The sequence below is a fragment of the Capsicum annuum genome, unplaced genomic scaffold (assembly GCF_002878395.1).
Source record: "Capsicum annuum cultivar UCD-10X-F1 unplaced genomic scaffold, UCD10Xv1.1 ctg81344, whole genome shotgun sequence".
In the NCBI taxonomy this organism is placed as follows: Eukaryota; Viridiplantae; Streptophyta; class Magnoliopsida; order Solanales; family Solanaceae; genus Capsicum; species Capsicum annuum.
Genome location: NW_025892059.1, coordinates 113868 through 136604, shown reverse-complemented (window position 1 = coordinate 136604; position 22737 = coordinate 113868). Strand labels below are relative to the sequence as shown.

The window sequence follows — 22737 nt, the reverse complement described above, 5'->3', positions numbered from 1 at the left end:
TTACCAGGCGTAAAAGGGGAGATTTAAGATAACCTGGGATTGTATGTAATTAAATACTCGATATTTTAGCCGGTAATTATCAGTTCGCGTTTATCATAAGACAATAGCCGAGCAAGTGTAGTAAAAGAAGGAACTCAAGTCTTATCCAGAAGTTCTGTCATCTACTATGAACATGATATTAACATCAAGAGTACATTTAAATACACTTCGAAGGAAATTCAACATAAATCTTCTTTCACTGTGATGCCACGATTAACCCGTCAAAATTCCTCTGTGATGGAATTTAATGCATTCCTCATATAGTGAAAGTTAGTAAGTTGGATGCCCTATTGACTTCTAGTATAATTCATTAGATGACTTTTTTTTTAAAAAAATTCTATTTACAAATTAATTAAATAAAAGAAATGCAAATAATATTTAAAATATAATTTAAAGAGAGTACTAAATGCAAGTCTCATGTATTGATTTATCTTATGAACAAATCAAACTGAATAATTCTAGGACATGGTCAAAAGATAATATTTTCTTACAGTCACGAAAAAATAGTACAAAGAGCTGAGATGATAAAACAGATAATGATATTACAATATGACAATTAAGAGAAATTAAAAACACAATAATTTCTGTTGAAGAGAAATTGTTTATTTTTCTGGCTACTTCATTTGGGATAAGATGTTTGTTTCATATAATTTTTCAATAAAAAATTTTCAATTCAAAATGAAATATGAGAAATTATGAAAAATGAAGAATTTATTTATCAGTTATTCATTATGTATATATAATCGTTAAAGTTATTAACTAAATAAATTTAAATAAACAAAAAAAATGATGGTAATGATGCAATAAGATAACTCAATCAAAATATAAAGCATAAACAATAAAAAATCAAATTCTAGGTTTAGATTTAAACTCAAACCAATAAAGAATCAAATTTTAGGTTCAGTTGAACTCAAAACAATAAAAAATCAAACTTTACCTCCTACATATTCATATCTAAAGCAGAGATAAAAATTAACGTATTAAAAATTAGTCGAACAAGAGAATCTGAAATTATAATATTTTCTTATAGAAATATAGAATTTATAAATTAAAAAGAAGACTAATTAATATTGTAGTAGAATTTTTAAATTTCCATATAATTTAGCCAATTCTTTTTTCTTTTTTGAAAAGGTTATGTAACCAAAACAATGATACTACCTTTTTACAGGAAAAGGTTAACGACCCCTTTTTATTTTACAAAGCCAGGCTAATTTTTAGGAAAAATAAACAGGGTTTTTTTTCGGAAAAAACTCATGCACGCTAAAACACCAAATAAAATTATTACCATAAATTTATCATTTATTTATTATAGTCAATATTCAATATATTATAAATTGAAGAGAAAAAAGTGTAAAGACGGTTTTGTCTAAAGCAGAGATTTTTAGTGAAGAACAAAAAGTTTAAATCACTTTTTTAAGAGTATTTCCACTTTTCACTTTTAATATAATATAGATATAGATGTTGCAGAGCTGACATGTTGAAACTTGCCTAATTTGCGTGGAAATTTCCAACTGCCCAGTGAACGCCAAATTTTATAAGGTAACCTTAAGGAAAGAGCAAGGAAAATAATAAAGAAAGAAAACAAACCCAGCAATACTTAATTTTAAAATTTAGCATTGTTCGGTTGGTGAAAAATGTCTGATTTATATTCAAAAATTTACTCCTCCATGATATGGGATTTAATTAAAAATATTATCTGAGGAACAAGTCTTGTGTCTACCATTACTTTCACTTACAGCTATAGAACTCACAAATTTACTCACCCACTCATGCTCTACTATCTTATATATCTTTTGCCTGCATAACTTTATTCTAGCTACCATTCCATAACTCAGAAATTCAAAAAGTAGATACAGAAAATTTAACAAAACATTTTTCTCTTAAAGAGGATCAAGTGAAAGTATCCTTTACATAACCATTTGATACTTCTTTACTCATTTTTTGGCGTTGGCACCAACATAGATGCCGAGGGATGGACCTTCATCGCCCACAACCCATTCATGCTCAAAAATACTCTGGAGAGTCATCCTTTAATTAGCTGGATTTGCATGACACGCTACATTTTAGCATAACCAGAAGGAGCATCACCCTTTTAGTCTATCAACAGTTTACACATGGAAATTAAATAGGAAAGTAATTTATTTTCAGCAGCTATTAATTATGTTTTCCTATTTCTGTGTAGGAAGTTATTTGTAATAAGGACAACATATCATTTAATTATGTTTTCCTATGTCGTTGTAGTAGTTATTAGCAGTAAGGAGGTTATTCCTCAACTTTCTCATTTCAGTAGTTGTAGGAAGTTATTTCCTCGTTATTAGGTGGGTGATTAATCTGCCAATACTTTATTTGAAGTTATTTGAATTAAATGGAAAGGTAAGCATAAAATTATCTAGTTTTATGAGTACTTTAATTCAAGAGATTGCAAGTTCTATCTTAATGAATCAGCAAAATGGGCTGGAAAAAAGAAAACCTCTTTCCAGACTCCTAATTCGATCTACATTAACTCTGAGTTTGTCTTACAATGTCTCGCAACTAGATTCATAACAAAGGACAATAATAGACAAACTTAAGAAAAGTACAACAACAACAACAACAACAAACCCAGTGTATTCCCACTTTGTGGGGTCTGGGGGGGGTAAGATGTACGCAGTCCATACCTCTACCTCTGATGAAGTAGAAAGGCTGTTTCCGAAAGACCCCCGGCTCAAGTTACGAGATATCAAACAAACACATAGTACAGCACAGAAGCAGATGACATAACATAGATACTGCAGCCATAAGGAATATAAAACAGAGTAAAGCAGGAATGCAGGAATATAAAGCAGAGGAAAGCACACAGATTCGTAACAAACATAGAACACGGAACACGGAACAGAACATTGAATACGGAATCATACCAGGAATACACCCCCACCAATTACCTCCCTACATTAGCGACCCGAACAGGCCCTAATCCTCTGCCGTAATTCGCGTCTTCCAGACCTTCCTATCTAGGGTCATGTCCTCGGTAAGCTGTAACTGTTCCATGTCCCGCCTAATCACCTCACCCCAGTACTTCTTCGGTCTACCCCTACCCCGTCTAAAACCATCCAACGCTAGCCTCTCACACCTACGGACCGGGGCATCCATGCCCCTCCTCTTCACGTGTCCGAACCATCTCAATCGTGCTTCCCGCATCTTACACTCCACTGAAGTCACCCCAACCTTCTCCCGGATAGTCTCATTCCGAGCTCTATCCCTTCGGGTCAGTCCACACATCCAGCGCAACATCCGCATTTCTGCCACCTTCATTCTTTGGGTGTGGGAGTTCTTAACTGGCCAACACTCCGCTCCATACAGCAAGGCCGGACGGACTACCACCCTATAGAATTTACCTTTAAGCTTGGGCGGCACCTTCTTATCACACAGCACCCCCGATGCAAGTTTCCACTTCATCCATCCCGCCCCGATACGGTGCGAGACATCCTCGTCAAAAATACAAAGAAGGCATAAGGGAAATTTCAGTTGCATGAAAGACAAACCTTTACAAAGAAGGCCCTCAAGCAAATTCTTCAGCAGGGGATCCATATCATCAGGGAGAGAGATAGGGTAATTTATTATCAGGGAATACAGGGTGCAGGCTGTTGAAAGAACTGGAAAACTAAGGGCTTAGCGATATTGTTATACATCAGCAACAAGAGTTGGCCCTTACCTTGTCATATGTATCCTGGAGTATGTCTCCTGGAAATGGGTATTTTTCTAACACCATGAAGGGCGACACCCACTGCCCATGTATCATCAGCTCTTTCATGATATGTTAGTCCTATTTAAAATAAGAAACCACTTCATTATACTGCTATCTTTCTCAACCAAAAATATTACTAATAACAAGAAACCATTTCAGAAAGTCAAAAGATTATACAAAACATCAAAATATAGGACGACCCTAGATTCTAACCTAAGCAACACTCACGAGCAGTTAAAACAGGAGTGCCTGGAGATCGCCTAAGCTCATCATCATCATCCTACAAAAAGGCAGTTCATTAAAGTTAGTCATTAACTGAAAAAGAACTTAAATTAATCCAATTACCTAAACCCTTGCGCCAAAAGTTTTAAACTAGAGGATGTATATAACAACATCAAGAGATTGCTCTCCTATTAGGGCCTTTAAATGCAACAGATATTTATTTAGTACACAAAGGCTAAAGGCTGGCAGAGATAAATGAAGTCTCAAATATATAATAGTTAAGACATATTTGCATGTTCTCAAATAGAAGGTGGTTGAGCCTGATAATACTTTGTTCCCCGACAGAAATAGAAAAGCCCCTCAATGCCTCCTGCTAAATCTTTGTCCATCATTTTGCAAATGAATAGAATTGAAGATGGTGGATCCTCCTGTATCAGGCCCGTTTGAGCTGGCGAAGAATCTACAAGGTCATTTATGATGACTGAGAATCTAACTACCTTCCTACAGTCATGATGTAGTCCAAAAACATGAATTCACACGATCATATGCCTTCCAACATCCATAAAATTCCTGGCTCTTCCGTTTTCCTTCAAGAATTAATAATCTCATTTGCCAGAGAGCCACATCCAAAATTTGTCAGCCTTACACAAATGCATTATGGGGATATTATCTTATCCAACACATTCTTTCGTCGGTTAGAAAATATTTTAGAAATCATCTTATAAAATCTTCCTACCATACTAATAGGCCTACAACCCTTGATACATGCAATCCCCTCCCTTTTTAGGCATGGTGGCTAAGGAGGATGCATTTAAGCTTCATCCAAACTTGCCCGTCTCTTGAAAGGCCGTAATCGTCTCCATAAGTTTCGTCCCCCACTCGCTAGTTCCTGCCTTAATGATGGAAATCTTGACTTGTTAGGGTCATTCTTCCTGAATTCTTATGATATTATCGTAGCTTTCATGGACAACATCTTACCACCAACCCCCTCCCTTTTCTTCTCCAATAACCCATCTCTCTTTCTGTACACCAGAATCTCACCCTCCTGAGCTCAGTCTCTTTTCCCTCTTCTCCCATGTTGCCTCTTTTGCAACACCCCTATCTCCTATCGCCTCTAGTTCAATATCGAGTAGTAATCTAGGAGTCGTTCCTAAATTCTTTTGCACTTGTTAGATATAGTGTAATTACTGTAGATATGCGAATATTCTCAATAATTAGTATAGATATGAGAATATTGTATAATCCCTAGAATCAGGCAATTTGGAGATTTTGTAATATTTTTGTGTTTTCTTTCCTTATTCACATTATCTGTAACAACTATTTAATCCCATTAACATGAAGGAATAACCAATCAATACAATTCCCAATATCTCTTCTCTTCTTTCTCAATTTCACATGGTATCAGAGCCTAGACTTCTAGCCCCCTTTGAATGCTAATTTTTCTAGTAACAGAAACTGAAAACAAGAAAAAAAGGAGGGATCGGTCAGCTGGTTGCTAAATCAACCATATTAGGACACTGTTGAGTCTCACCTCTCTTTCTCCGGGTCATTTATTTTCTGTGTGAATTCATACTATCTCTTTCTCTGAATCTTTATACTTCTTTCTTATTCATCTAAAAAAAACCACAAAAAAGAATGGGCGATAACAAAACTGATAATCAAATTGTTAAGTCGATTGTTTCCTCTACACCATCACTTGCATTAACCATAGTAAAGTTAGATGGTAGTGGTAATTACACCTTTTGGACAAACTCTATAAAATTATGGTTTATAGGTCAAGGATTTGAAGAACTCTTACTCAATAATAGTAGTAGTATTAGGCCAGGTAATAGACCTGCTTGGGTTAAAATAGATGCCCAATTGTGTAGTCTTCCATGGAATTTACTTGATCCCTAGAATCAAACAATTAAAAGATATTGTAATATTTTATTATCTTCTTTCTGTTAGCATGATGAACAACTCAAAGATCATGAATTAATAGTGAATGTTGTATATATTAATGTAATTATATAGTATAGTATATTTATAAATATAGAGATATGATGTAATAATAAAAAAGATTGAATAACAGATTATACGAGATACAATAGCGAATTCAAAGGGATAGAGTAGCTGATCTTTAGGGATAGGAAAGGCAGATTTTTGAGATGTAATCTTTGAATAATTTCTATTTATTGGCAAGACTCTCAACATTGAGGGACATACAACATAAATTTGACATGGTATCAGAGTCTTCTCTTGGTTGTCTTCTTTCATAGAGTCCATCTTGGTTTATTTACATTTTTTAAAAATTTTGGTTGTGTTGACGTTTCGTCAACATCTTAGACTTTTGATCTTGGTCATTCTGGTTGTTTTTATGAGTCATAGTGTTTCTTATTTTAATAGCTATTCAAGAACATGGCTTCGCGTCAATTTGAATCCTTCAATGTTTGCTTCATTAGAAAAAATTATTATTCTTGGGAATTTTAATTTCAATTATTTTTCACCTGAAAAGAACTATGGGGGAATATAGATGAAAGTAACCCTGCTCCAACTTATCTTACAAAGTTAGGTAAATGGAAGATTAATGATGCTCGGGAGATGAGATGGCTTTTGCGATCAATTAACCCTCTTATTGTTCTTAATTTCAGGCCTTACAAGTCTGCTAAGACCATGTGGGATTATTTACAAAATATTTACTACTAAGACAACAACGAAAGACATTTTCAGTTAGAGTATGGAATTGCTAATTACTCTTAAGGAGATCAATTCGTTCAGGATTATTTTTTTGTATTTCAAAATTTATGGGCTGAATTAACAGATATTGTTTATGCCAAAATACCTACCGAATATCTTTTTGTAATTCAGGAAGTTCATGAGCAAAGCAAGCGAGACTAATTTTTGATGAAGTTAAATTCCAAGTTTGAGAGTGTTCGCTCTAACTTGATGAATCGTGAACCATATCTCTTCTTGGATGTTTATTTTAGGAAATTACTCTATGAATAACTACATTTTGTCACACAAAATGCTTTCAAGAAAGTTGATGATGTTGTTGTGGCATTTGTTGCCCAAGGTAAAGGAAAGGGTAGGACATCAGAAAGACGCAAATATAGTCTTTAATATGATAAAAAAATCCAAAAGTAGGGGTTTCCCAATATATATTGTACACAATAAATTCATCACAACCATGGATTATGATAATGATATGGGGTCACAGTAAATAGATAGATTTCTATCTGGGCCATACCCAATGGAATATATTACCACTTTTTTAAGAAAAATATCTTAATGATAGATCATTATATCGGCGATCAACCTAAGTTATAAAAAGATGATCTAATCCCTAGAAATACTTGGATATAACTAGAACCCAATGCTATAGTTGCAAAAAATATGGTCATAATTTTATCAATTGTGGTAGGAGGTTTTGTAATTATGGAAAACGAGGACACATTATTAAAGAGTGTCCCACACACCCTTAAAATCGTTAGGTCAATGCTTTTCAAGTTGGGATAAATGGTTTCACTAATAAGAACTCATCTTTGGGACAAGTTCTTTCTCCTGAAATGGTAAGACAAATGATCATATCAGCCTTTTCAGCTTTGGGGCTACATGGTAGTGATCTTTTATCTAATTTTTGGCTTGTTGATTCTAGCGCTTCCAATCATATGACCAACTCAGCTAGTATGCTAAAAAATATTCGTATGTTTCATTGTACATCACAAATTCAAGTTTCTAATGATAGTAATTTTCCCATTACCAAGGTTAGGGATATTACTAAAACTTTCAACAATATTTTTGTATCACCAAGGCTCTACACTAGTCTTATTTCAGTTGGACAATTGGTAGATAACAATTGTGATGTAAATTTTTATCATAATGGTTTTTTTGTAGGATCAGGTGTTGGGGTCGATAATTGCAAAGGAGCCTAAATTTGGATGACTGTTTCCTATACACTTTTTCGTTCCTCGTGTTCTATCATTTGCTTGTACTTCTACACCTAGTAAGACTTAGGTATGTCATAAGCGTTTAGGATATCCAAATTCTATTATGTTGTCTCATTTATCAAATTCTGGTTATTGGGGAATAAAAAATAATTTTCCACTGATTCCTTTGATTGTTCTACTTGTAAATTGGGCAAAAGTAAAATTCTTCCTTTCCCTAATTTTGGTAGTTGTGTTACAAAATGTTTTGATATCATCCATAATGATATTTAGGGTATTTCACCAATTGTTTCTCATACTCATTTCAAGTACTTTGTGCCATTTATAGATAATTATAGTCAATTTACGTGGGTATATTTTCTTCATTCCAAATATGAGGTATTTTTCATATTCAACACATTTTTTGCCTATATTGAGACTCAATTTTATACTTGTATCAAATTATTAAGATCTGATTCTGGTGGAGATATATGTCTTATGAATTCAAAAATTTTTTGCTTGAAAAAGAAATTGTCTCACAACGTTCTTGTCCATCCACACCACAACAAAATGGGGTTGCTGAGCATAAAAATCATCATCTTTTAGATATCACTCGTACTTTACTGTTTGAGTCTACTGTTACATCTAAATATTGGGTGGAAGATTTGTCTACTATTGTTTAATTAATTAATAGACCACCATCTAAAGTGTTAAATCTTGAACCTCCATATTTTTGTTTTTATCATAAAAATTCTAGCTATGATAATTTTCATACATTCAGTTGTATTTGTTTTGTGCATCTTCCTCCTTCTCAATGCAATAAATTTTCTGTTTAGTCTACTAAATGTATCTTTATAGGTTATAGTACTTCACAGAAGATATAATCCATGTTCTGATAAATTTCATGTTTCTAGAAGTGTTGTTTTCTTTGAGAATCAATATTTCTTTCCTACTCATGTTGAGTCATCTCTTGTTTCTCCCCATCTTTCTACTTTTGAGTATTTTCCATATTCTTCTAGGAGGTTCATCCCTGGATTTATGTATAAATGTCAACGGCCAACTTTACCCCCTCCTAATATTGATCTACCACCTGAAACTTCTCCACAACTAGAATCTAAGAATTCTTCAAGTCCTGCTCCTCTTGAGCCCACTCGGCAATCTACCAGAGTATCTCATACTCCTAACTGGTATGTATTTTCATCTACTTTATGCACTATTTCTATTTCAACTTGTTACTCACAAGCTTCTAAGAATGAATGTTGGCAGAAAGCAATGAAGGAAGAACTTTTGGCTCTTAAAGAAAATGACACATATGATATTGTTTCATGTCCTTCTAATATTTATCCAATTGAATGTAAATGGGTTTATTCAATTAAACTTTATTTTGATGGAACTCTTGATCGGTACAAATCTCGATTGGTTATTCTTGGATACAGGCAGGAGTTTGGTGTGAACTATGAGTAGACTTTTGCACTAGTAGCAAAAATGACTATGGTGCAAACTATTATTGTTATTCCTGCTTCACAAAACTGTACTCTTCATTAAATAGATGTTAAAAATATTTTTGTTCATGGTGATCTCAAAGAGGATATTTATATAAAGCTTCAACCAGGTTTGTTCTTATCGCCTACATTAGATGTATGCAAGTTGATGAGGTCTTTGTATGGATTAAAACAAGCTCCCTGAGCTTGGTTTGACAAATTTTGATCTACTTTGATAGAATTCTCTTTTAAGCAAAGAAAACATGACTTGATACAAGAAAAATAAGGAACTCATGAAGTGACTCAAAACAGTCCACAAACACACTCCAAAATAGTCCATAAATCACTAAGATCCTTGGACCGATTGGAGTTCTCTCTCGGATTCACAACACAAAACTAGAATGAGAAGATAAAATGGTGTTTGACACCTATTTCAGCCAACCCAAACTAGCTTAAAAACACATAAAATGAAGAACAAGAAGACAACAATTTTGGCCAACAAGAACAAACAAAAATCGAGAGTAGAGAACAAAAACAACACAACAAGTTTGCAAGAATGAAAAGGTTAGATAATGAGACAAAGATTATTACAAGATTAAGAACCAAATGTATTTCAACACTACCCTAATGAATGTAATAATCAACAACACACTCTTACAGTGATCACCAAGGGAACCAACGCACCTCAAGATCCACCGTTTCCAAGCAAAGGTCAATACTAGCTTTTCCAAGCCCTAACCTACAATGGCTATTCCAAGCCCTAAATAAGACTAACCTAAGGTTTTATACTCTCAAAGAGAGGACTTTCAATGTTTCAATATTTCATCATTCATAAACTAATGATAAAACACCTAAAATGTTCTATTTATATTATTACAAGACAAGACATAAATGATAATAATACCGTTAATGGGTGGGGTGGCCATGGAATGTATTTGGGCCAAGTAAAGTGACCAAAATTCCCTTAATTAGATGACCAAAATGTGATCGATTAAGTGTTATCCAAATCAGTGTGTAATACCCCGAACTTTCTTTAAGTAAAATCTAGTCTCCAGAAGAGTTAGTAATTCCTTCCTAAATGATTAATTTTTAAATCAGATAGAATTTTCCCAATTTCAACTTTTTAACATATGAGAAATTGAATTATCTTTCCAACAATACCAGTTTTGTCCAAATATGATATCGGAGTAAAAAGTTATGGACATTTTACAGAGAACTATCAGAACTGCTCAGAAGAGACGGTCAGGCCGACGGACTGTCAAGCTAGCGACAGACCGTCGCCCAAGCCATCGCAACTAAGGTAGTAAACTCGACTTTTGGTCAAGCACGATGTCCAAGATTGATGGATAATCTAGCTAGCGATGGACTGTCACCCAAACCATCGTAGAGGAGGTAGAAAGTTCAGGTTCTGGCCAAGTGCGACGGTCAGGACCGATGGACCATCGATCCAGCGATGAACCATCGCCTAAACCATCGCCACTTCTAATCAGTAATTTTAAGCCATATTTAAAAGGGTATTTGGGTCTTTTTTCACCCGTTTTAACCCCTAATTATATCAGACCAGAGCTCATAACTTCATTATTCATCTATAACACCAAATTAAGGTTTTTATCAAAGGTCAATCCCCAAGGGTTTTAACCCCAAGGTGTTTAATTCCAAGTCAATAATTTAAGCTTTCCTGCACCAATATTTAAGAAATCATCCACTCAAGTATGCGTAGTGTTTATTCATGGATTCCTTTCATCCATGAAGCCCAAGAATCAAGTTTTAAACTATGGATTATGATATTCATGCTATGGGTTGATTATGTTTATGTGGTTATTGTTGTATGATTCTCAAGTTGGAATTTTTATGTGTGTTTATGAAAATATGTTAGCATGTGAGTTGAAAACCATGAATTTTAGTTGGTTATGATATGTTAATTTGATGATTATGCCATGCCTTAAGTTATGCAACCTAAGTGTTTGATAAAACGCCTAAGGGAATAGAAATTATGCCTTATGACTCATTTGTGACCGAAATTCATGAATCCATGTTTCTTCCTTATGTTCGATATGACTTCCATGTTATTGTTATGCATTAAAATTGTTAGATGGATTGTTCATGAGATTAGCCCTATGAAATTATGACATGTTTATATGCATTCCTATTCATGTTCTAAACCATGATAATCAAGTTCCTCATGAAATTCCCCATTGATTGTATTATGGATTGTTGATAATGGTCGTGAGTCCAGGAAGTATCATGTCTTATCAGTTTCATGCTATCGAGTCTTAGGGGTACTTATATTCAGAAATTTAGCTGTGTGCCTAGAGCCAGTGTTATGTTTTTAAGATACTCTCGTCAAGCCATGATTCATAGAACTCAGTCAGTCATGTGACTCAGGAAAACACAGTAAACACAGTAATCTCAAAAATCTCAGAAATTCAGTAATCTCAGTAGTGTTCTGTCAGTCAACGAAACTCAATGAATGCAGTCCAGTTCAGTTCAGTTAATCATGTTCAGTGTCTATTCAGATGGGATTAGGATTCAGCACCAAGTGAGCCCAAGGATGGGAACTCACCTGTTATTAGAGGGTGTGATTCTTAGAAGCAATCCTTGCGCTCCAGAACTATGTAGCCAGCATAGGTTGAGACATTAAACATGCTAGTTGAGGGTAGATGAGGTGGCTTAACCTGTTATATGAGGGTCCCACCGTTCTCCTTAGAGTACCTGTTAGATGAGGGATTTCTCACAGCTTGTCCTTACTAGTGACGCGGTATTTATATCCTTCCAATTGGGGTTACAGATTGGACTCCAACTTAATTATATTATCTTATTTGGGGCATGTCAGTTAGATGAATACTTCCCATAGTTACAGTCTCAGTCTCAGTCTTAGTAATAGAACTCAGATAGTTCTACAGAAAATAGGACTGTCAGACACAGTCATTCAGATAATAGTATATCAGTTATACAAAACTTATGTTATCAGTATTCAGATTTAGTGATGTCATGATCTCAGTTACAGTTCGTGTATTCATGCATTTATTCTCACGTTCATGTTATTCAGTCAGTTAGTATTATTCATGCATATAAACCCCTTTCATTCAGCCTACCTCACTTGCATAACAATACATTCAATCGTACCGACGCATTTGCACTATGGTATTTTATACCATAGGTTTAGAAGAACGAGCTTCAGAGCATCCTTAGTAGATTAGCCGTTCAGCAGACAAACTAGTAGTGAGTCCTCATCATTCAAGGATATTATTATTTGACTATTTCATTCTTTCAGTACTTAGCTTATTTCAATAGTTGGAGTTAGTTGGGGACATGTCCCATTAACTTCTTATTCAGACAATTTAGAGGCTTTCAGACTAGCATGTTTAGAGAGTTATTTTAGCTGTTTTGGTATTGATATACCATATCTCCAGATGTTGTGTTTTATCAGATTTTTTAACCTTATGGACTTTTAGCCTTTTATTCCACATTTATACAGTATGTTATGCAGTGCTCAGTTGCAGATATCAGTCATGGGTTAGCTTGTGGTCCTTCGGGGTCATGAGCACCGTGTGGTATTCTGCATACCAGATTTGGGGTGTTACATTGTGAGTCCTCAACGCTTTAATGTTCTAAGAAATCTTTCACTCACGGCCTTGTTTTTGCTCAAAATGGGTCCTTCATGCATGTCCATGTGTCCTCGAGATGACTACATCTTGATTTTCTAGGTGTTGGCCTCTAAAGATGTCATTAAAAGATAAGATGGACATTTGACTTGTATCATCCTCCCCTTCTTGAAAAGGATTCGACCTCGAATCTAAACCTTGCAAAATCAAAGAGAGGACAAACAAATACAAACTCCTCATGACATGAGGGTTAGGATTAGCAAAACAAATCATCTCAATATGCCAAAGTTGCATATATTTGCAATATAACCAAGGATCCTTTGAATTAAATATTAAAAGCTCAATGAAAGTTGCATAAAAGATTTGGTTACGGGAATCACCAAGAGATAAATAAGCTACGAGGGTCCTAATGGCATCACTTGGTCCAAAAGGTAGAATTAGGATCTCATGAGCCGCAAGACACAATTTTCTTTTATCTCTTCAAGAGACCACAACAAAGGTGGTGATTCAATTGGTTCTAAAGTCCACGAGATCCATATAGCATTATTACTCACACACGTGGACTTACCAATAAATTTCCTACCTCTACATAAAACAAATCTAAAACTAGTATGGATGTCATCATAGGCAAAGAGGTGGTATAGGAAAGAATCAAGTATAGAGGCATACACAGATGAATACAAACCTTTTAAATACACAAACTTTCCTTCCTTCAAACAAATAAACAAGTCGGCATCCACAAGTTGATATTCACATAATTCAAGCACAAGTGTGTCAAACAAGGATGCACATTTAGAAATATTAGCCCAAGGAGTCAATGACACCTTTGTCCTCAGGTTTTCAAGAAGGACTACACATTTCTTACCCTTAAGAGTGCTCTCATCTTTCAAAAAGAGATTTTCATCTTTGGAGGAATGTTGTCACACCATAGTGGGTTAGCATATCGTCTATAGCTTCCAAGGTAAGTTATACCATCATTGTCACCACTAGGTTCATTATAAGTGATTATATAATCTTCAAACAAGACATTATACATGATCTAACCCACAGGAAGATTTGGAACAAGTTCTTCACTCTTTAAAAGCAATTGTAAGTTTCAGGGAGGTTTCACGCATAAGATTACCCCAAGAATAGCTCTTGAGTTCACTCCTATCTTGTTGGCCAATAATTTCAAGTGATTCACTCACTTGAGTTCTATTAAGCACATCACACACATACTCAAGTGGTGGACAATTTTTACAAATAAGTGGGTCAATATAATTTTCACTTGACGATGTACTTTCATTCAACATAATAGCTTCAACACTAGGTGGACACAAATCGACCTTACGAGAAAAGTCAATTCGGTCATCTATAGGATCAACTAGTGTATCAACTCGCACAACATGTACATGGTCTATATGGGGAAAAGAATTATTATACTCACAAGTAAGTAAGATACAACTCATACTTAATGGGATACTAGCCACTCAATTATCAATCACACGCACCAAAGTGTAAAAGTTAGTTATTTTACCTTGAAGATCTTGAGAAGATTCTTCTTTGCCGGGGTGTGAAGGTCCTCCAAAAGGTTGGGCAGCAACTTTCTTTCGGCATTGTTCGACTTTGTTTGCCATGTTGGTATCTACACAAATGTCCTTAGAAATAGAAGGACAACTAATGTTAGCATGGTTTGGTGGTAATCCCTCACTTTGCTCCACACAACTTCTCATTTTTCCACTCTTAGATTACCACCTTACACTCCCTTACTCCTCTTAATCTTTTGTCTCTCATTATAATTTGGATAGAGGAGGTAGGAATTTCTCTTTGTGGCTTGGGTAACAAGTAAGTCATGAAGCGATTCCCCCATTGGTCTCTTACAACATTAGGCCAATTTTACACGTTAGGAACTTTATGTCGTGCAAACCAATCAGCACCTAAGTATACATGACTGTAGGCTAAGGGAAGAATATCTCACCACGCCTCCTCTTGGTATTCATATTAGGAAAAGAAAACTTTTACCCTCTCGGTAACCTTGAACCAGTCCAATGAGTATGGAACAAGTAAAGGCTCTCAAAACAACCCCAAGTAGTCGACCATGGATGGAAGGATGTAGTTTCTATAGTACCTATCATTAAACACAATAAGGCATCCTGGTATCCCATAAATGGTCACCTTTCCAGAGTGTATACTCCTTCTTGGATCAATATTTTAAGGCACACAAGTACCCTTTGGTTTTGGAGTGCACCCCTTCTTCCTCTCGTTGGAAAACCTCCACTTGAACTAGTATAACCATTCACTCTATATTGACCTTGATAAGAAATACTGCAAGGTGAAGAATATGAATCTTCACACTCTCATGTACACTCTCATCATAGCTCTCACAAGCTTTGCGAATGAAAAGGGTTATACCTAACACAAAATATAGGTTCGGAGTGGGGAGTGTAAGACTCCTCACATGCCCCACATCTTCATAAGAACCACCACGAGGTCCTATATCATCTCTAAATTCACCATAAGCACTAGGTACTTCATTCCCCTCATTTTCTCCCCTAAAACCATGTCCCTCAAATTTGCCCAGGTTTTGGTCATAGCTATTTTCATGGCCTCCGCAATCTCTCTCAACTTCGTAGCCACAAAACCTCTTACTACAATCATAGTCTCCCATGTTGTAGTCATAATAATCCTCGGCTATCGAAGACATGTTCCCCTTATATCACCTTTGTACCTACACAATGAACAAATAAGATTAGTAGTAAAAGCTCCTCACCAACACTCGTATACACTCACCTTTGTGGTTCTCACAATTGGAGCAACGAATATTGAAAGTTTCTTATACTCCAATAGTCAATAGGATGTCAATTATACTTGGCATCCGGAATGGATTCTTGTTTGATCAACTTAAGACACAAAAATAAAATTTACTTATGAACTTGAAACAAAGAAGTTACTACAAGTTAAAAATGGGAAAAGCACACAAATAACGAAGACACAAAAGAAACAGATTCAACAATCAATCTACAACTAAGTAGGTGATTACTAGTTGTTAATTAATTCCAGAATCAAGACATGAAACTAATGAAACAATAAAATGAAACTAAGATTCTAAAATTTAAGTTTAATTAAAGTTGCATAAACAGTAAAATGATGACATGGCAGCCACGTATTGGTTGCAGTTTCTACAATTTTATTTTCCAAAGTTCACGTCTTGACCTATTTTTAATTTGGATTGGTGGAATTTGTTTAAGGAGGGAAGAATAAGTCTTGGAACCTTTTTTTCAAGTTTCAAATTTCAGTACTTGACTTTTGTAGTACTTTCCTTAAAACATTGACCCTTGTATCATGGAAAGTTATTGGGAAATGGTTGATAAAGTCTTTGGTGCTTGTAGTATCTTTCAAGACTAACAAGTTACACACCTTTTTCCTTCACCTTTATGGATCTAAAGTTCACTTTATCTTCAAAAATATATGAAGGTGGTGATGAACACCAAGAACAACAACAACATCCACCAAGAACAACAACAACAATCTTCAAGAACAACAACAATTTCACACGGCCACTTCCAAATTCTACAACAACAATATCTTCAACACTTGGCCAACACAACTACAACTTCAACAAAATGGTTCTTAGGCAACCAATTAACAAAAAAATCACATGGTCAAGACTAGAAAAATAACAAGGTGAATACCACATGGCCAAAGTGAAGCAACAACAACAAAAATGCCCAAAACACTTTCAAGTTTTCAAGTTCACAACAACATCAATAATGTAAGCTCAAACATAGATTTAGACTCAATGTGTAAGTTAAGGATAAAACTAAGACTGGAAACACTCAAGACAAGTAAAAATCTCAGTCAAGACATAACAAGAACACACTTTTGGCCAAGAACACAAGAATGGACAGATTTGCTTTTTTTTATTATTTAGATTTCAACACTTCTTTTTTATTTTTCAACTAACAAGCCCAAGATTGATCTTGTGGAAACAATATCAATCCATGCTCTGATACCAGATGATACAAGAAAAATAAGGAACTCACAAAGTGACTCAAAATACTTCATAAACACACTCTAAAACAGTCAATAAATCACTAAGATCCTTAGACCGATTGGAGACCTCTCTCAGATTCACAACACAACACTAGAATGAGAAGATAATAAGGTGTTTGAGACCTATTTCATCCAACCCAAACTAGCTTAACAAAACATAAAATGAAGAACAAGAAGGAAATAATTTTGGCCAACAACAACAAACACAAACTGAGAGTAGAGAACAAGAACAACATAACAAGTTTGCAAGAATGAAAAGGATAGATAGTGAGACAAATATTATTACAAGATTAAGAACCAAGTGTATTTCAACACTAACCCCTAATGAATGTAATAATCAACACCAAAAATAATCAACACCACACTCTTACGGTGATCTCTAAGGGAACCAACACACCTCAAGATCCACCGTTTCCAACCAAAGGTCAATACTAGATTTTCCAAGCCCTAAACTACAATGGCTATTCCAAGACCTAACTAAGACTAAACTAAGATGTTCTACTCTTAATGAGAGGACTTTCAATTTTCGACTATTTTATCATTGATAAACTAATGATAAAAGACCTAAAATGTTCTATTTTTATTATTACAAGACAAGACAAAAATGACAACAATACCCTTAATAGGTGGGGTGGATATGGAGTGCATTTGGACTAAGTGAAGTGACCAAAATTCCCTTAATGAGGTGACCAAACCATGATCCATTAAGTGTTATCCAAATCTATGAGTCCTCAAGTCTTCAATGCTCCAAGAAATCTTCCACTCACGGCTTTGTTTATGCTCAAAACGGGTTCTCCATGCATGTCCATGTGTCCTCGAGGTGAGAACATCTTGATTTTATAGGTCTTGGCCTCTAAAGATGTCATCAAAAGATAAGACGACCATTTGACTTATATCATGACTCATCTTTGTTTTTTTTAAAAACATCTACAAGATGCATTCTTTTTTTGGTATATATAGATGACATTATTATTTTAGGAACTAATTCTTCATAATTACTAGCCTACATTGACAGCTTCAGGATTATTTTCATATAAAAGATCTTGGTACACTTACATATTTCTTGGTATTGGAAGTTTATATTGATTCTTCAGGTGTGTTTCTAAACCAACACAAATATACTCAGGATCTGATTTCTTTGCCTGGTCTTCAAGATTCCTTCTCTTAGATACTCCATTAGAATTGAATGTAAAGTATTGTCATAAGGAAGGCGATCTTCTTCCTGATCTAAATGTTTTGGAAATTATTTGGGATCTTAAATTACCTTACTATTACCTATCTTAACATCTCTTTTGTAGTTCAACAAGTAAATTAATTTATTCAAGATCTCGGTCATCTCTATTTGTTGGTTGTACATCACATTATTCGGTATCTCCTAGGAACATCTAATCATGGATTATTCTTTCCCAGTTGTTCTCTTAATCCACTTAATGCTTTTAGTGATTCTGACTGAGAGGGATGTCCCTATACTAGTCTTTCAGTTACTGTTTGATGTATGTTTGTTGGAGGATCCTTGATATCTTGGAAGAATAAGAACCAAGTTTGTGTCTCAAAATCTTCAAGAGAGGTTGAATATCGATTTATGTCTACTGCTTGGTCTGAGGTTGTATGGCTTCATGGATTACTTGCTCAAATTAGATTTCCTCAATATACTCCTCCTCTCTTTTGTGCCGATGATATAAGAGCTATTCAGATTGCTACTAATTAGATTTATCATAAAAGAACCAAACACGTCAAAGTAGACTGTCATTATATACGAGAAGCTATAGATAAAGGACTTATTACTCTTTTACACGTGTCCACTAATTTTTGAATAGTTGATATGCTTACCAAATCTATGCCACGACAGTGTCATCAGTTTCTAGTAGGGAAATTGATATTTCTTGATCTACAACCATCAAGTTGAGGGGGGATGTTAGCATGATGGACAAATCAAAGATCGTGAATTAATAGTGAGTATTGTATATATTAATGTATTTATATACTGTAGTATATTAGTAATTCTAAAGATATGATGTGTAATCAAGAGATATAATAAGAGATTATAAGGGATACAATAGCGAATTCAAAAAGATGGACTCGCTGATATTTAGGGAAAGGAAAGACAGATTTTTTGGGGTGTAATCTTTGAATATTTCTATTTAATGTAAAAACTCTCAATATTGAGGTACATTCAACACAAATTTGACACTTTCGTTATTCACATCATCTATAACATCTATTTAATCCCATTAACTTACGAGAATAATCAATCAATACAATTCCTAATATATCTTCTCTTCTTTATCAATTTCACATGGTATCAGAGCCTAGAGTTCTAGCCCCCTTTGAATGCTTAATTTTCTAGCAACAGAAACTGAAAATAAGAAAAAAAAGAAAGGGATCGATTAACTAGTTGCTAGATCAACCATATTAGAACACTATCGATTCTTACTTCTCTTTTTCTCAAGGTCATTTATTTTTTGTATGGATTTCTATTCTATCTCTTTTTCTGAATCTTTATACTTCTTTCTTATTCATCTAAAGAAACCATAAAAGGGAATGGGCGATAACCAAACTAATAATCAAACTACTGAAAATCAAATTGTTAAGTAAATTGTTTCCTCTACACCATCACTTGCAATAACCATGGTAAAGTTAGATGGTAGTGGTAATTACAACTCTTGGCCAGCCGCTATAAAATTATGGTTTATAGGTCAAGGATTTGAAGATCACTTGCACAAAAATTATAGTAGTATTGGGCCAACTAATAGACCTGCTTAGGTTAAATTAGATGCCCAATTATGTAGTATTCTGTGGAATTCACTTGATCTTAAGTTGTTAAATTTGTTTCAGTATTGTAAGATTTTCTACAAAGCATGAAACTAAAATAAAACATTGTATACAAATAACATACAAATCATCTGCAAAGTTGTGATAGATATTGTTCATCTACAATAGAATCAATAGGATTTGGTGAGTTACTTGAGTCGGGTAGAATCCTCAAAGGATAAATTTTATTCTCTTATGTCGTTCACAGATAAATTAGATAATCATGAGACACAAAGATATAGGATCTTTATGGCCTTGGATTTAGTTGGGTTGCAAGCAGACCTAACCTTAGTTCAAGACCAAATTCTTTCTAGCCCATCTATTCCTACCTTGGAAGAAGTATTTACAAGATTATTATGCATCACATCTGTACCTCCTGAGGTAAATTCCTATGATGAATCTATCATGGTTTTCCAAACTAATGTCGACTTCTTTATGGTAATCCTCCATACAATAATGATCATCCTCATCACACAGCAAATGTGGCTCATATCGGAGATGCTATTGTGCCTACACCTGATGTCAGGGATAGATTATCATAATCTATCACTTTAACTACCTTCAAAACCAAGAATCAAGTCAATAATCATCAACTTTATCAGCTACTTGCACAGTATAACCGGGTAACTCCTTTGCTTATATTGCACATCTTCATCTCAAGGATAATGGATTCTTTTCAGTGTTTCTTCCATATCTTTGGTAACAAAAATACTTTTTTTACTCTTACTACTCTTTATTCCCCCTCTACTGTTACTTTGGCTAATGGAACAAAGACTATCGTAAATGAGATAGGTATAGCTTACCATCTACCTTCCCTACCTTTAAAATTAATCCTTTTTGCACCCAAATATCCATATAAATCTTATTTCCATTAGCAAATTAACCAAAAACCTAAAATATGTAGTAACCTTTCTTGATGCTTTTGTTCTTCTACAGGATCAATGTATGGGACAGAAGATTGGAAAAGGATATGAGTCTCAAGTATTATACTTGTTATCCATCCCAACACCAGATATTGTTTTCACTTTTTTTGTTTTCTTTGAATTGCTCCATGGTCAATTGGGTCATCTAAGTCTCTTGAAACTATAATAGATGGTTCCTAGTTTGTCTAGTTTGTCTAGTTTATATTTGTTTGAAAGTGAGTCGTGTTATCTTAGGAAGAATACTCGTACCTCTTTCCCAAAATATATCAATAACAGGGCTACCTCAATGTTTGAAACTGTTCATTCAAATATATGGGGTCCAAGTCGTGTCAGTTCTTCCTTTGGCTTTTATTATTTTGTGAATTTTATTAATAATTATTCCCGATGCACATGGTTATTTTTAGTGAAAACTAGATCTGAGTTATTCTCTATGTTTCAGAAATTTTTTTCTAAAATTTGCAATCAATTTGGTATTACTTCTCTCTCTTCTTTTATGTTATCCTAAGGCATATTGCACTTGTATTATTGTACATATACTTCTCAACAAAATGGAGTTATTGAGTGAAAAAACAAACATTTTAAATATCTCAGACACTGCTCATTCATAATAGCATCCCTTTACATGTGTAGGGTGATGTCATTATTACTGCTTGTTATTTAATCAATCGTATGCCTTCACCTATTTTGTAGTACAGGAGTCCATACTCAATCCTCTATCTATACCAAACTTTGTTCCCCCTTCCTCCACATGTGCTTGGTTGCACTTGTTTTATTAATAACCTTACCCTAAAAAAAGATAAACTTCAGCACAAGGCTCTTAAACATATCTTTCTTGGATATTCTCATCTACAAAAAGGTTACAAATGCTTTTATCCCTTTACCAATAATTACTTTATCTCAACAGATGTTACCTTTTTTGAGACTTCACCATATTTATTTCCTAATACAGAAAAACAGAAGGCAATATAAGTCCTTCAATTCTACTATTCCATCCCAGCTCCTCCATCTTTTAAGGTCTATTCTCGATGACCTCAACCACCTTCAGCACTTGCTAATCCAGTTGTATTTCTAACATTAATACAGGTATACATAGAATGTCGGTACACAAAGAACACATGGTGATTTATTACCTACTCCATTGATGTCTCTTGGTTTGATCAAGAATATATCACATGATCATCCCAATGCTCTTCGCAAAGGTACTAGAACTACTGCCAATAAAACTCCCATTTATGCTTATTTAAATCATTATCGTCTATCACCTTCATATCATGCCTTCATGACTAGCTTATCAATGGTTAAATTTTTCAAACCTATGGTAGAAAACTGGTTCATCTAGGTTGTAGTCAGACTATGATTAAGGAGATGACTGCTTTGTATGATAATGGTACTTGGGAGCCTGTTCTTTTACTTAAAATGAAAAACCATAGTTGGTTATCATTGGGTATTCACAGTTAAAGTAAGTTCTGATGGAGCTATTGACTATCTCAAACTGAAATTGGTTGTCAAGGGATACACTCAGATTTAAGGCATTGATTATTAAGATACTTTCTCACCAGTTGCTAAGATAGCTTATGCTTGTCTTTTCAGCTCTATAGTTGTACTGAGTCACCGGCCCCATTTTTAGTTGGACATAAAAAATGCTTCATTCACGGGAAGCTTATTGAAGATGTACAATGGAGGAACCACTGGGGTTTCTTGCACAGGGGGAGTCTGGACTAGTTTTTAGACTTCCTAGATCCCTTTATGGTCTCAAATAGTCCCCCAGAGCATGGTTTGGTCATTTTTGAGATCTTGTCCAATAATTTATAATGATCCAGACAAAATTTGATCACTCTATATTTATAGGAATTCTTCTCATGGAAAACGTATCTTTTTAATTATTTATGTTGATGATAGTATTATTACAGGAGATAATCATGTAGGTATATCTTAACTCAAACAACACCTCTCAAGTCACTTTCATACTAAGTATTAGGCAAGCTGAAATACATTCTA

At 34.6% G+C, this 22737-nt stretch overlaps 1 pseudogene; it reads right to left on the bottom strand.

Annotated features, from left to right (window-relative positions):
* Nucleotides 1–1705: 1705 nt before the first annotated feature.
* The window catches only part of LOC124895326, a 58441-nt pseudogene continuing 37409 nt past the window's right edge, over nucleotides 1706–22737 (bottom strand).